The sequence below is a fragment of the Crotalus tigris genome, unplaced genomic scaffold (genome assembly GCF_016545835.1).
Source record: "Crotalus tigris isolate CLP2741 ecotype Arizona unplaced genomic scaffold, ASM1654583v1 scf7180000024339.11422700, whole genome shotgun sequence".
NCBI lineage: Eukaryota > Metazoa > Chordata > Lepidosauria > Squamata > Viperidae > Crotalus > Crotalus tigris.
The window spans coordinates 3,933,245-3,944,854 of record NW_024100509.1 but is presented as its reverse complement, the minus strand read 5'-3'; positions in this window follow the sequence as shown (position 1 = coordinate 3,944,854).

Genomic DNA, 11,610 nt, shown 5'->3' with positions numbered 1-11,610 from the left:
GACATGCTTATTTTATATATTGCTGAAAATTATACTTTGGGGTGTTTTTTTGTTGTTGTTTTTTGCATGGATGTATACAATTTAGACACAATTTTATTAAATCATCAAGAGATCTGCCTTTTATCTCATGTAATCTAAGTAGTCGATATCTTACATGCTAAACTATAATTAACTTAGATTAGCATGAAACCACCTGCTGTGATATGTAAACCGTGCTTTATGGGTTAGCATGTAGTATAGTTTTGCTTTTTTTATAATTTATGCTTAAGCTTTACGCTAAAGCATTGAACTGAATGTTTACATAGCAGAGTGAAACATTTTTGTATAATACATTTTGTATAATGGCACATTAAAAAGGAAACCTTAAATTTATGTGTATTCTTTTCCAGATAACCTATAGTAGCAGTTGACAGACAGCAGATAAGGTGGCAGAAGGGTAAAAAAGAAATACAAATATTTCAGGAGGTAGCTTTTGTTTTCCATTTCTATGCAGTACAGTGTACTTAATTTAGCTTTTGTGTATTCCTTAAGTCGATCAAGTCTTCTCAACCGATAGGAGTTAATCATCTAAACTCATTTGAATTGCATAATAAGAGATTCTCCTATATTTTTTATGTAGTTAATATTTACATAGGTGATCTCTTCAGGATATCACAAATCTCTGCATAGTTATCATCCTACTCATCCTGTTCAGCAAATTAGCAACCTTTGTAGCGTTGCCTTGACTAAAGTGTACTACTAACATGGCTTAATATTCTTTCTCCATCTATATCAGTTCCAGAGTGTAGAAGCCCAGCTGTGCCCCTTTTTTATTTTCTAGGGCCGTGGTGGTGAACCTATGGCACGCGTGCCACAGGTGGCATGCAGAGCCCTCTCTGTGGGCACACGCGCCGTTGCCCTGGGCCTTCAGCTCGGTTTTATAAAACCTTTTCGCTTTAGGCCTCTGCCACCGTGTGCAAAAAAAAAAAAAGGTTCAACCAATCAATCAATTTCAACTTCTCGCAGGAAAAAAATAGATCTTCAAAGTTGGAATTGATTGAACTTTTTAGTCCCACTCAGTCTGCCATTACCACCACAGCCATGCCCACCCAATGGGCCACGCCCACCCAGCACCCAACGATGCATAAGTGGGTTTTGGGTTGCAGTTTGGGCACTCGGTCTCTAAAAGGTTCGCCATCACTGTTCTAGGGTATTCAAATGCTTTCAGTTGGCAGGATCATTATCTTGTTGAATATTCTTCATCCAGGATAGATTTGTTCTCTTTCTTCAGTTTTTCAGAGAGGGTCACTCAGGATCCTATTGACAAAGGACTGCAAGCTAGGAAGGCATTAGTGTGACTTAGCATCACACACAGGCTAAATGCAAATCATCCTGGGATCAGGAATATTCCATTCCTCACTCATAAACCTCTATTATAATGGGTTTAAATTGCTTTTTCTATTGTCTTCTTTACTTTCTGAATTATAAAACTGTATCCAGAAAAGTTGCATGCTGTTTGCTTCTCTGTGGTTTTGTTGTTGTTGTTGTTCTTCCTAGTGTCTTTTTCAAATATTTTGATTGTCCTAGTTGAATTGTGGAAGGCATTGAAGCTGTACATCTGTCTCTGTTTTTCCCATTTCCAAAGGGCTTTGACTGAATGTTCATTTGGTGCATCTTTTTTCTTTGTGTGATTGATTGCTGCCCCCCCCCCGCCATTATTCCTAATACAAGCACTTTATAACATTTAACTATTTTGGAATTAAACATTCACTAGTTTCATTATTAAACTTCTTATTCTACAAGTTTTCTCAAGTCTGAAACCTAGGATATTTCACAATTACAGGATGATAATAATGGCATTTCTCTATGTACTACATTTCAAAAATTTCTAGTATTTTCTGCTTTACTGTTATCCCTATCAACAAATAAATCTTTCCTTCAGTATATAATTTTGCAGAATCATGATCAGTTAATTAAATGTTACTATGTAACCAAAAACACTGCTCCACACCTATGTCATTATACCTTTACAGTAATTGTTTCTCTAGTTCTTTGTAAATCCCTTTATGTCATTTTGCTTTCAATATTGAATTTGCTTCTTTCAATATCTGGTTTTCTTAGGTTTAAAACAATTTTTGTCTTTGTTTTTTATTCTGATTGTAATTTCCTCTCAGCTTCCTTTCCCTATTGGAACCCATTTCCCTTTCCTTAAGAAACACTATTGTTAAGTCTGTTTGGGGAATTTGTTTCTAACACATTCATAAAGGTACTGTGTATTTCAAAATACCCACTGAGATGTCAACCTTATACATGATTACTTTTTTCTTTCATCAATAATAAGCAACACCTTTAAGCATTTATTTGTTCCTACATCTCTTTGCTATTCTAAAACTTCATCTATATTTTTTCAGGAAAAGAACCTTTGCTATTGAACTTTTTCCTTCATACAGCTGCTGTGAACTTTCCAAATACTCTTTGCTGTGATCTCATTTGTTTTCATTTACATCTTTAGCTAATGAATTTAACAGTACTCTTGGCCTGTCTGCTTTTTTTAATCCCATTTTTCAGAATTTTCTAATTGGTTTTCTTTAGTATCCCTTAAATTATCATTGGATATAAGCATGTAACAGATTTCCTTTCTGCTAAGATTATGTTCTCCCCAACCCTCACATAAAGTGAGACACTGATGTTTTAAATAAGGGATTTAGTCGAGTTGATGGTTGTTTCGGTTCCATAGTAACAATAGTAGTTATTGCAGGTATGGAAATAAGTGGAAAATGGAATACAACAGTAAATGTGTGAATGGGAGAGAAAGAAGTTTGGGATGAAAAATATTCAAGTAGCTTTGGACAGGAATAAATCCTGGCATATTTCCACATTTTGGGGACTAATTGACTATGCTGGCATAAATCACATAACAGTGATATTTAGTTTTGCATAAAACAGATTTTTGGATGAAAATGATCAAGCACATAATAGCAAAATTGCATAAAGCAAGGGAAAACTGTATACCTCACTTTCCCACAGTTAATATGATTTATTTATCTTTGCAGTTGTAAAATCTATTCTACTGGTCATATTTGCTCCTTAAAAAAGTTCTGACATAAAATAACTCTTTGCTGAATGTTCATATTTTACATATGTGTTTCATCCGGTCAACTTTTAATCATCAAAATAAATTCTCAGATAATCTGGGCTCGTTATATCTACTGCAGTGTTTTCATTCCAGAATAACAGGGTAGGAAAGGACCTTGGAGGTCTTCTAGTCCAATTCCCTGCTCAAGCAGGAAACTCTACACCATTTCAGACAAATGGGTGTCTGAAATGAAAAGAATTGCATTAATGAAATGTATGCTTTATGAAAAGGATGGGCAACCCCACCATTAGATGCTTGCATTTGATCCACCATTATTCAGAGATTGAGTTGCTGAATTTCAGTGGCACTTTTGTTCATTTCTTTCTTCAAAATGAGAAAAAGAGACTAGGAATGGAAGATTATAGGAGGCAAGTCTCTCCCATTCTTGCTCTTATACCTATAGATATATTCCAAAATCAGCCTGAAATACATTGTTTTGTTTCTATTACTACAGTATAGTAACTGATTTCCAGCATTAATAATAAAAAAACAGGCAGTAAGAATGGTGAATTATATAAAGAATTACATAGAAAAGCACAAAATTCCATATCTATATCACACCAGAATCAAATTTCACTGCTAGCTGGGTCTACTAATTGTGTTAAACAATGTCAACCAAGCTAGTTGAAGCTTATTCATATCTTAAGATGATGTATGAACCTCGTGACATCTAAACTAAATGGATAAGTTAGGACAAGCAAATGATTCCTCATATAACAAGAACCAAAACAATTTAGCTTGATAAACCAAGATCAGCACTTCACATTTGAGCCCAGAAACCAATGAATCATAATTATATCTAAAGTACCTGTCCTTAAAGCTACAAAGTGGATGATTTCAAACTCTGAACTAGTTGAAGCTTGTGAACTATGTTTGCCAATCTCACAGAATGGTCCAGGAATCTCTGAAATTTGCTGACATCCTATACTGTCTAGAGACACTGGGCAGATCACAAATTCAGAATTAGGGGATAGGATGGATTAACATGGGATGAATACCTCTAATTGCTCTGTCTCCTGTTCATATACTCCAGCAGAGAGATATAAACAGTATGTGGGAAGAGCAATTTTTTGAGACCAAAGCGACCATCCCGTTATATTACAATACTACTCACTTCACCAACTATGTATGAAGGCAAAGCAGTGCAATCTGATATTCAAAGTAAATAATAGATGCCAATTCAATAATATAAATATAAAAATAAGATATAAAGTAAATAGTAGTAAGTTAGCAGGATTATGGTTTTGGCTGAATCAAGTTCAGCTCAGGTCTTTCATGCACATGTCCATATAATTTTGGCAGAAGTGCTTTGCAAGTTCCCATTCTGGACCATAATCTGGTATTCCTTGAAAGGATCCTGTTCCAAGTTCTCACTAAGCTTGAACATGCTTAGCTTCTGAGGTGAGACAAGAGAAGCAAGGTATAGAGGAGGACGGGAACATAATGTCATAAATCATTTAAAAACAAATAAGACTGAAGCAATATGAAAGTCCCAGACAGACTTACATAAAACTTCTTTAAAGCTGCAAAAAAGATGGGCTGTGGGCAATAATATACTTAACCAATCCAGTTAAACATCTGATCGATACATTCAGACATCACTAAATTTGGCTAGTGTTAACATTTGTCTGTTTATGTTGTGCAAACTCAGTCCCTTTGATTAATATATGGTTCAGTTTGTTTTGTGCAGCCAGAAAATGGGTAAATTTATTGACCATATTAAGTGTGTCATGAGAACGCAGTAATTGTCTCAAAGTCTCTAGAAATTGGAAGTACAATGCAAACACAAATTTGCTGGGAGAGGGAGGGAAATCCAAGACTGGCTTCAACTGGTGTTGGTTATCTTATTCTAAGCTGACTTTAAAAGCAGCCCATATAGCCATTAGCAATAGCACTTAGACTTATATACAGCTTCACAGTGTTTTACAGCCTTCTCTAAGCAGTTTATAGAGTCAGCATATTGCCCTCAACAATCTGGGTCTTCCTTTTACCGACCTTGGAAGGATGGAAGGCTGAGTCAACCTTGACCTGGTGAGAATTGAACTGCTGAACTGCTGGAGGCCGGTAGTCAGCAGAAATCGCCTGAAGTACTGCATTCTAACCACTGCACCACCATGGTTCTTTTTTAAGTCCTATAGCTTGTATAAGTGCATTTTTAAAGAGAAATCACAATTGGTAAGAAGTTCAGATTGATTTTGAAAAAGCATTTCTAATAACTACTGCCCTTAGTTCTAGCCACCTGGGTGTACAGTTACAAGGGCTTGGGGAGATGACAGGAGATAGGGTGCTATTTCCATCTTTATGCCACTGTGCCATCTGAGACAAAGGTTTGCATTACACTAATGATTTTTGCTTCCACATTCTCTAATGGACTATGTCAACTGAGAAATATATTTGAGGATGAGCCCAGGTAGTATGCTAAATCATAATGTGTTTTTGCTAATCATGATATCATGAACTCAAACATTGTGGCTTGTTGAGTATGGGTTAGCATGTTGTACATGGAACAGTCCATTATGGTTTGTTGAACAAACTGGTTCAGAACAAACCATGCCTTGACATTGCGAATCCAGCTAGTCAATTATTAGGAGAAACACTGTACTGAAAACGGAATTATTAGCTGGGATAATTATCTTCATATGCAAATTTAGAGAAGTAAAAGCATGACATTTTCTTCTCATAAGAAAGTATCCCAGAAATATCAGTTCAGTTGTCACTAGCATCTCTAATCTTACTCACTCATACATATCAATGTATTTTCCTCCTGTCCCTGAGATAGGAGGAAGGTACGTTGTTTTGAAAACCAACATAGTTTCCACTGTGTCTTTTTACTGCATCAAGTCAATAAGCAATAGCACTTAGACTTATATACTGCTTCACAGTGCTTTACAGCCCTCTCTAAGTGGTTTATAGAGTCAGCATATTGCCCCCAACAAACTGGGTCCTCATTTTATTGACCTCGGAAGGATGGAAGGGTGTGTCAATCTTGAGCTGGTGAGAATCGAACTGCTGAACTGCTGGCAGTCAGGAGTCAGCAGAAGTAGTCTGCAGTACTGTATTCTAACCACTGCACCACCACGTCTCGGTGGTAATAAGGTTGGTAATATAACTGCCCACATGGAAAATAACACAGGTTACTTTGTGGGTAGCAGCTGATTAACCAACTTTCCCACTTACTTTCTCTCTCCCTTGCATCATGGCTATGTTCTCTAATCTGGCTTAGACACAGCCCTTCCCAATCTTCCCTTGATTACTTGCTGCTATTGCCCAGATATCTCCCAGCAGCCAGCATTTTTGACAATGCACTTCCAAGTAGCTAGATGGCAAAACTTCTGGCTGTTTAATGGCAGCAGAACTGAGGAACAGAATCAATCTGCCTGCATCACAGAAGGGGTGTGTGTGTGGGGGGGGTTGTCTAAATTCCTCTTTCAACCCTAACCTCAGCTTGAGCAAGCAAACAAGCAGTTCTCTAGAGGTTAGTTCCTCGCACAGCACATCAAATCTTAACAGAATAGAAATCCAATTCTGTAAGTTGATGTGCAGACGGGAACATCAGCCTCATGGAATATTAGCTTCATGGAATACCTGCATTTGGTTTTCTAGGTGTTGATATTCTGGTGACCAAAATAAGAAAGCTGTTGGATAAAGCTCTGTACTCTCTAGCACAGTGTTTCTCAACCTTGACCATTTTAAGGCATGTGGACTTCAACTCCCAGAATTCCACAGCCAGCATTGCTGGCTGTGGAATTCTGGGAGTTGAAGTCCACATGCCTGAAAATGGTCAAGGTTGAGAAACACTGTGGTCTAGCAGCTAAGAGAAAAATGGTTAGAGGCATGGAATCTCATGGCCAGATGAGATGGGGCAGTCCTACAGTGAGCCAGTTGGAGCCCTGCTGGACAACAAGCCTTTGAAAATTTCCACATGATATAGAGTGCTTGCCTGGGGAGGTTTTCTTGTGTTTTCCAATAGAAAACATACTTTTCCAGATAGACCACCTTGATCCAGATCCATCCTGCTTTAGTAGCTGGATCCGATACCAAGATATAGGCTCTATTGTCAGGAAATGTCCTCAATAACTAGTAAGTGGGCTGTCAGTTTTAAGAGCCCTTAAAATAAAATGAAATGACTTGACTACAAGTAAATTAAACAGTTGAAGCCATACATTATGTTATCATTCAACTGAAAGTTGACTTGGAGAGAAAATTAAATCTGAGCTGACAAGAACTGTCGGAGGAGCTATTACTAGAAGTTCACTTTGTGGAACAGATCAGCAAAAACATGGAAATGAAAAGAAATACAGAGCAGAAAAGTCAAGTCTTGAAAAGATTTGAAGTTAACATCTGGTGAACTCCCACTAGAGAGACCTGGGCTATTGTTCAGGTGAGACAATACAAAGAAACTTGCAGTTTTTAGCAGTTAAAATATTAAATCTGTGTAAATCTGTTCTACTGTTCCTGTGAAGTATTAGTCCTATTCTATCAAGAAGCCAGAGTGTAGTTTATCAACCGTTGGTAGTAAGGTAATGTGGGAAAAAATTACAAAGAAACAATTTATATTTGAAATTTGATGAGAAAAAATTCTATAGGCTTTAGGAGAGGAATGTAGGATTGGCAAATGCCCAACCATGTCTTTCACACTGACAATACTCTTTAATAGTACTTAAGTAAGCATTACTGAAATTTTAATTTATCTTATAATTCAATTTCTATGTCAAATCTTTGTTCAATGACACACTATCTACATTAAAAGTCTCTGTGTGTGTGGGAGGGGAGAAATTCATTACTTTTATTAGGTTCATTTATAAATTTAATTTTTAAGGATCAATTAAACTTTTTAGATTGTGTTTTCATTTCATTCTGGTTGATTTTCTGCTCACTTCAGCAGTTTGTTAACATCTAATCTGACAAAGAGCTCAGAAAATTGCTCGCTGCTAAGTGACCTTTTTGTTGGTAGCAACATTGCAATGCTCATTTAGCCTTTCTCCCTTTGTGTGCCCTTAACCATCATCACTAAGACCTTCTTTTCCTTCAGTGTCTGCCACAAATTCCTTACTTAATGGCCTGGTGATATCATTCTTTTAGCTAATGGTGAACTTTTTTTGAAATCATGTCATATTTTTTTCATTAATGTTGGTGGTGGGTGATTAACAATGACCACCAGATAAGTAATAGGCCATGAAACTTTCCCCTGTTTCTAACCAGTGAAGATAACAATAGTCAAACTGTTTATAAGCCAGAACTTTTTCATAAGCATGTGGGAAAATATGATAATAATTTCAATCCAACAACTAGTGGTACTGAATTCACATCACTGTTCTCTCCCAGGCATTGTCAGCATCAGCACAAAGAGCCTTTTCCTACCCTGCTTCCTCCACATGGTGAAATGGAAGACGGCTTCAAACATGCATGTACAAATAACTTGGATCAGGCATGAACCCAAGATAATTTTTCCAATTTCAGAGAGATTTGTGTTTCTTCAGGTCAGGGTCTGATTCTGGTCTCATGTAATCCAGGGCAAAGCAGGCTGGGTTTGAAGCTGTGGACCAACTCTGAAAGGTTCTTTTATTTTTGTAGGCCTAGCTTGTCCCTCCCATCATCTCTCTGTTACAGGGTGGGAAGATAGAGAGACAAAAGAGAAGACATTTGGCTTCCAAGCTGAACACTTGGTCTTTATGGTCATAGTACTTTTCAGAGGAACAAAGCCATTCATTCCTTTATATTTGATCAGTGTGGATTGTTGATGAGTAATAGTAGCCACAACTGCCATGTCAGTGTAACATCTATAAACAAGGACTGCAACTAAATAGGAAATGGATTACCTGGTGTGGGTGGCTGATTACATTGACAACTGTACAGAGTTTCATGCTCTTTTTCCCTGACTTCACAGTAGAGGGAAGGCAGCACAGCTAAGCTGGTTCATGTGTCACAGTGAGACAGGTTGTTGATAAGAAGAGACGAATTTATAAGAATATTTGGCAAAAGGGCAGATTTCACACTTTGTGCTCATCCATAATTTGTGTAACTGTCTTATTGGCTGATGGCACAATGCTAAACCATAAATCATATTTTACAAAACACAATAGCTGCATTCATACAACACCCTAAATCAAAACAGCAACAAAGAACCAAACAGGCATTATACATTTTTACACAATTCCTAGGTTTTACTGAATTCTAATTCCAGTTTAACTTCTACTTTTAATATAAACAATGTTGCACTTCAATGGTTAGATGGCCTAGACGTTGATATTTGAACATAGATCTTTTTGACATTTATATTTTATTGGGTTTTACTAATCTAGTTGAAATGTTAATTTATATTGCTAGTCCATGTATGAAGTTCCATACACTAAATAAATGTGCCATATACTTCCAGAGCAAATACTGTACTTTTATATCAGAAATTGTGAAGGATGCACCATTTTAAGATATTCTATTGGTTACTTCAGAGGTGGGTACTTTGTAGACTACATGCCATTGCTGCAGCACCTCAGATCACATCCATTTTCAACACCAAACTAGCCTATTTTCAGCAGAGCTATGGTTTATTTGAAGGCTTTGGAGATAAATTAGTTCTATCCTACTATTAAGCCTCTTCCCCAAATTGTGAACATCAGCCTGAAATTACAACATCAGGTGGCCATAATGAAAGGATTTTGACAGTTCTTTTCACATTTTTGTCTGACTCTTATCCTTAATGTGTGAAGACCTGTATACAGTATTTCCCCGAAAATAAGAACCACTCAAAAAATAAGCCCTAGCCTGATTTTTGGGTGTGCACCTAATATAACCCCTACCCCCAAAACAAGCCCCAGTTAAGAGCCTGTCCATTCTGTCCCACGTCTGGTTGCTCGCTGCTGCAATGGGGCAGGAGAGCACATGTCACACCAGTGCCGCTGCCATGAGGTGAGGCAAAGCAAATGGGGGGGGGGTGGAACTGTCTCATGTGCCCCGTACCCATTTACTTCAGGGCCCCTGCAGCAAGGCCACTCCCCGATCTGCGACCCCCCCCCGCCCATTCAATGACCCGGCTGCCTGCCCACCTCTTCTCTTTTGCTCCCCTCCTGAGCCAGACTGTCATCCTATAGAGCAGTGGTTCTCAACCTGTGGGTCGGGATCCCATTTGGGGTCAAACGACATTTCACGGGGGTTGCCAAACAAGCTGTCCGGCATTTTTCCCTCCTTTTCTTTGGCCACGCCCCTGGCACCCGGTGATGTATAAGTGGTTGGGGGTCACCACAACATGGGGAACTGTATTATGGGGTCGCGGCATTAGAAAGGTTGAGAACCACTGCTATAGAGGATGGGCGGGGGAGGCTCGGTTGCCTTACCCAGTCCCCCTCCATTTCGAAGCCAGGAGGGAGTGACGGTGAAAGGCTCTCCCATCGCTGCACAACAGCTGCATCTGCCAGTGGAGGGGCTTTCTTCACCCCCACTTTGCCCTGCAGATCACCTGCCCAGCAGCAGCTGCCTCCTCCTTCTCCTCTGCTAACTCTCCCATGGCTTGCGCTGTGTCTGGCAGGCGGAGGGAGGTGGCAGGGGAGACTTGCACCACCCAATCCGTTGGCTGCCTCTGCCTGTCCATATCACTCTCCTCCTCACCTGAAGGAATGTTCTGCCAGAACTGCCCTCACCTCCCAAGCGTCTGCCCTGGGAAGCCCTGTAAGCCATTGTGGCCATGGGCAAACAGACAGTGCAAAGCAGGTGGGCGTCTTTGGCAGGTGTCTGGCAGGCAGAGGGAGGCAGCAGGAGAGCTTGTACCACTGCTCACAGTGCAAGCCATGGGAGAGTTGGCGGAGAAGGAGGAGGAGGCTGCTGCCGGACAGGTGATCTGTGAGGTGAAGTTGGGATGGCCGGGACTGAAGAAAGCCCTTGCGGCGGCAGACAGGGCTGTTGCACAGCGACGGTAGAGCCTTTCTCCATCACTCTCTCCTGGCTCCGAAATGGCGGACAGGGACCGGGTAAGGCGACTGAGCCCCACCCATCCTCGATAGCATGACAGTCTGGCTTGGGAGTGAAAGGGAAAAGGTGGGCAGGTAGTTGGGTCATTGAATGAGTAGGGGGAGGTCTCTGAGCAGGTAGTGGACTGGCTGCGGGGGCCCTGAGGTAAGCTGGTGCAGGGTGCATGGGGCAGCTCCAACCCCCCACCTGCCTTGCCTTATCTCGTGGCAGCAGCACTGGTGCGACGCATGCTCTCCTACCCTGTTGCAGCTGTGAGCAACCAGACAGTGGGATGGAGTGGGTGGGTGGCCACAAAGTCAACACCTCTCTGAAAATAAGCCCTAATGGATCTTTTGGTCCCATATATATATATATATATATATATATATATATATATATATATATATATATAAGACTGTGTCTTATTTTCAGGAAAACACAGGTAAATGCTTTACTAGCCTGGTGATACCAGATTCTTTTTTTTTTTTTTTGCCAGAAAAAAGGTCAACTAGAGATAGCCCTCAACCTACAACTGTAATAAAGTCTGCTCATTA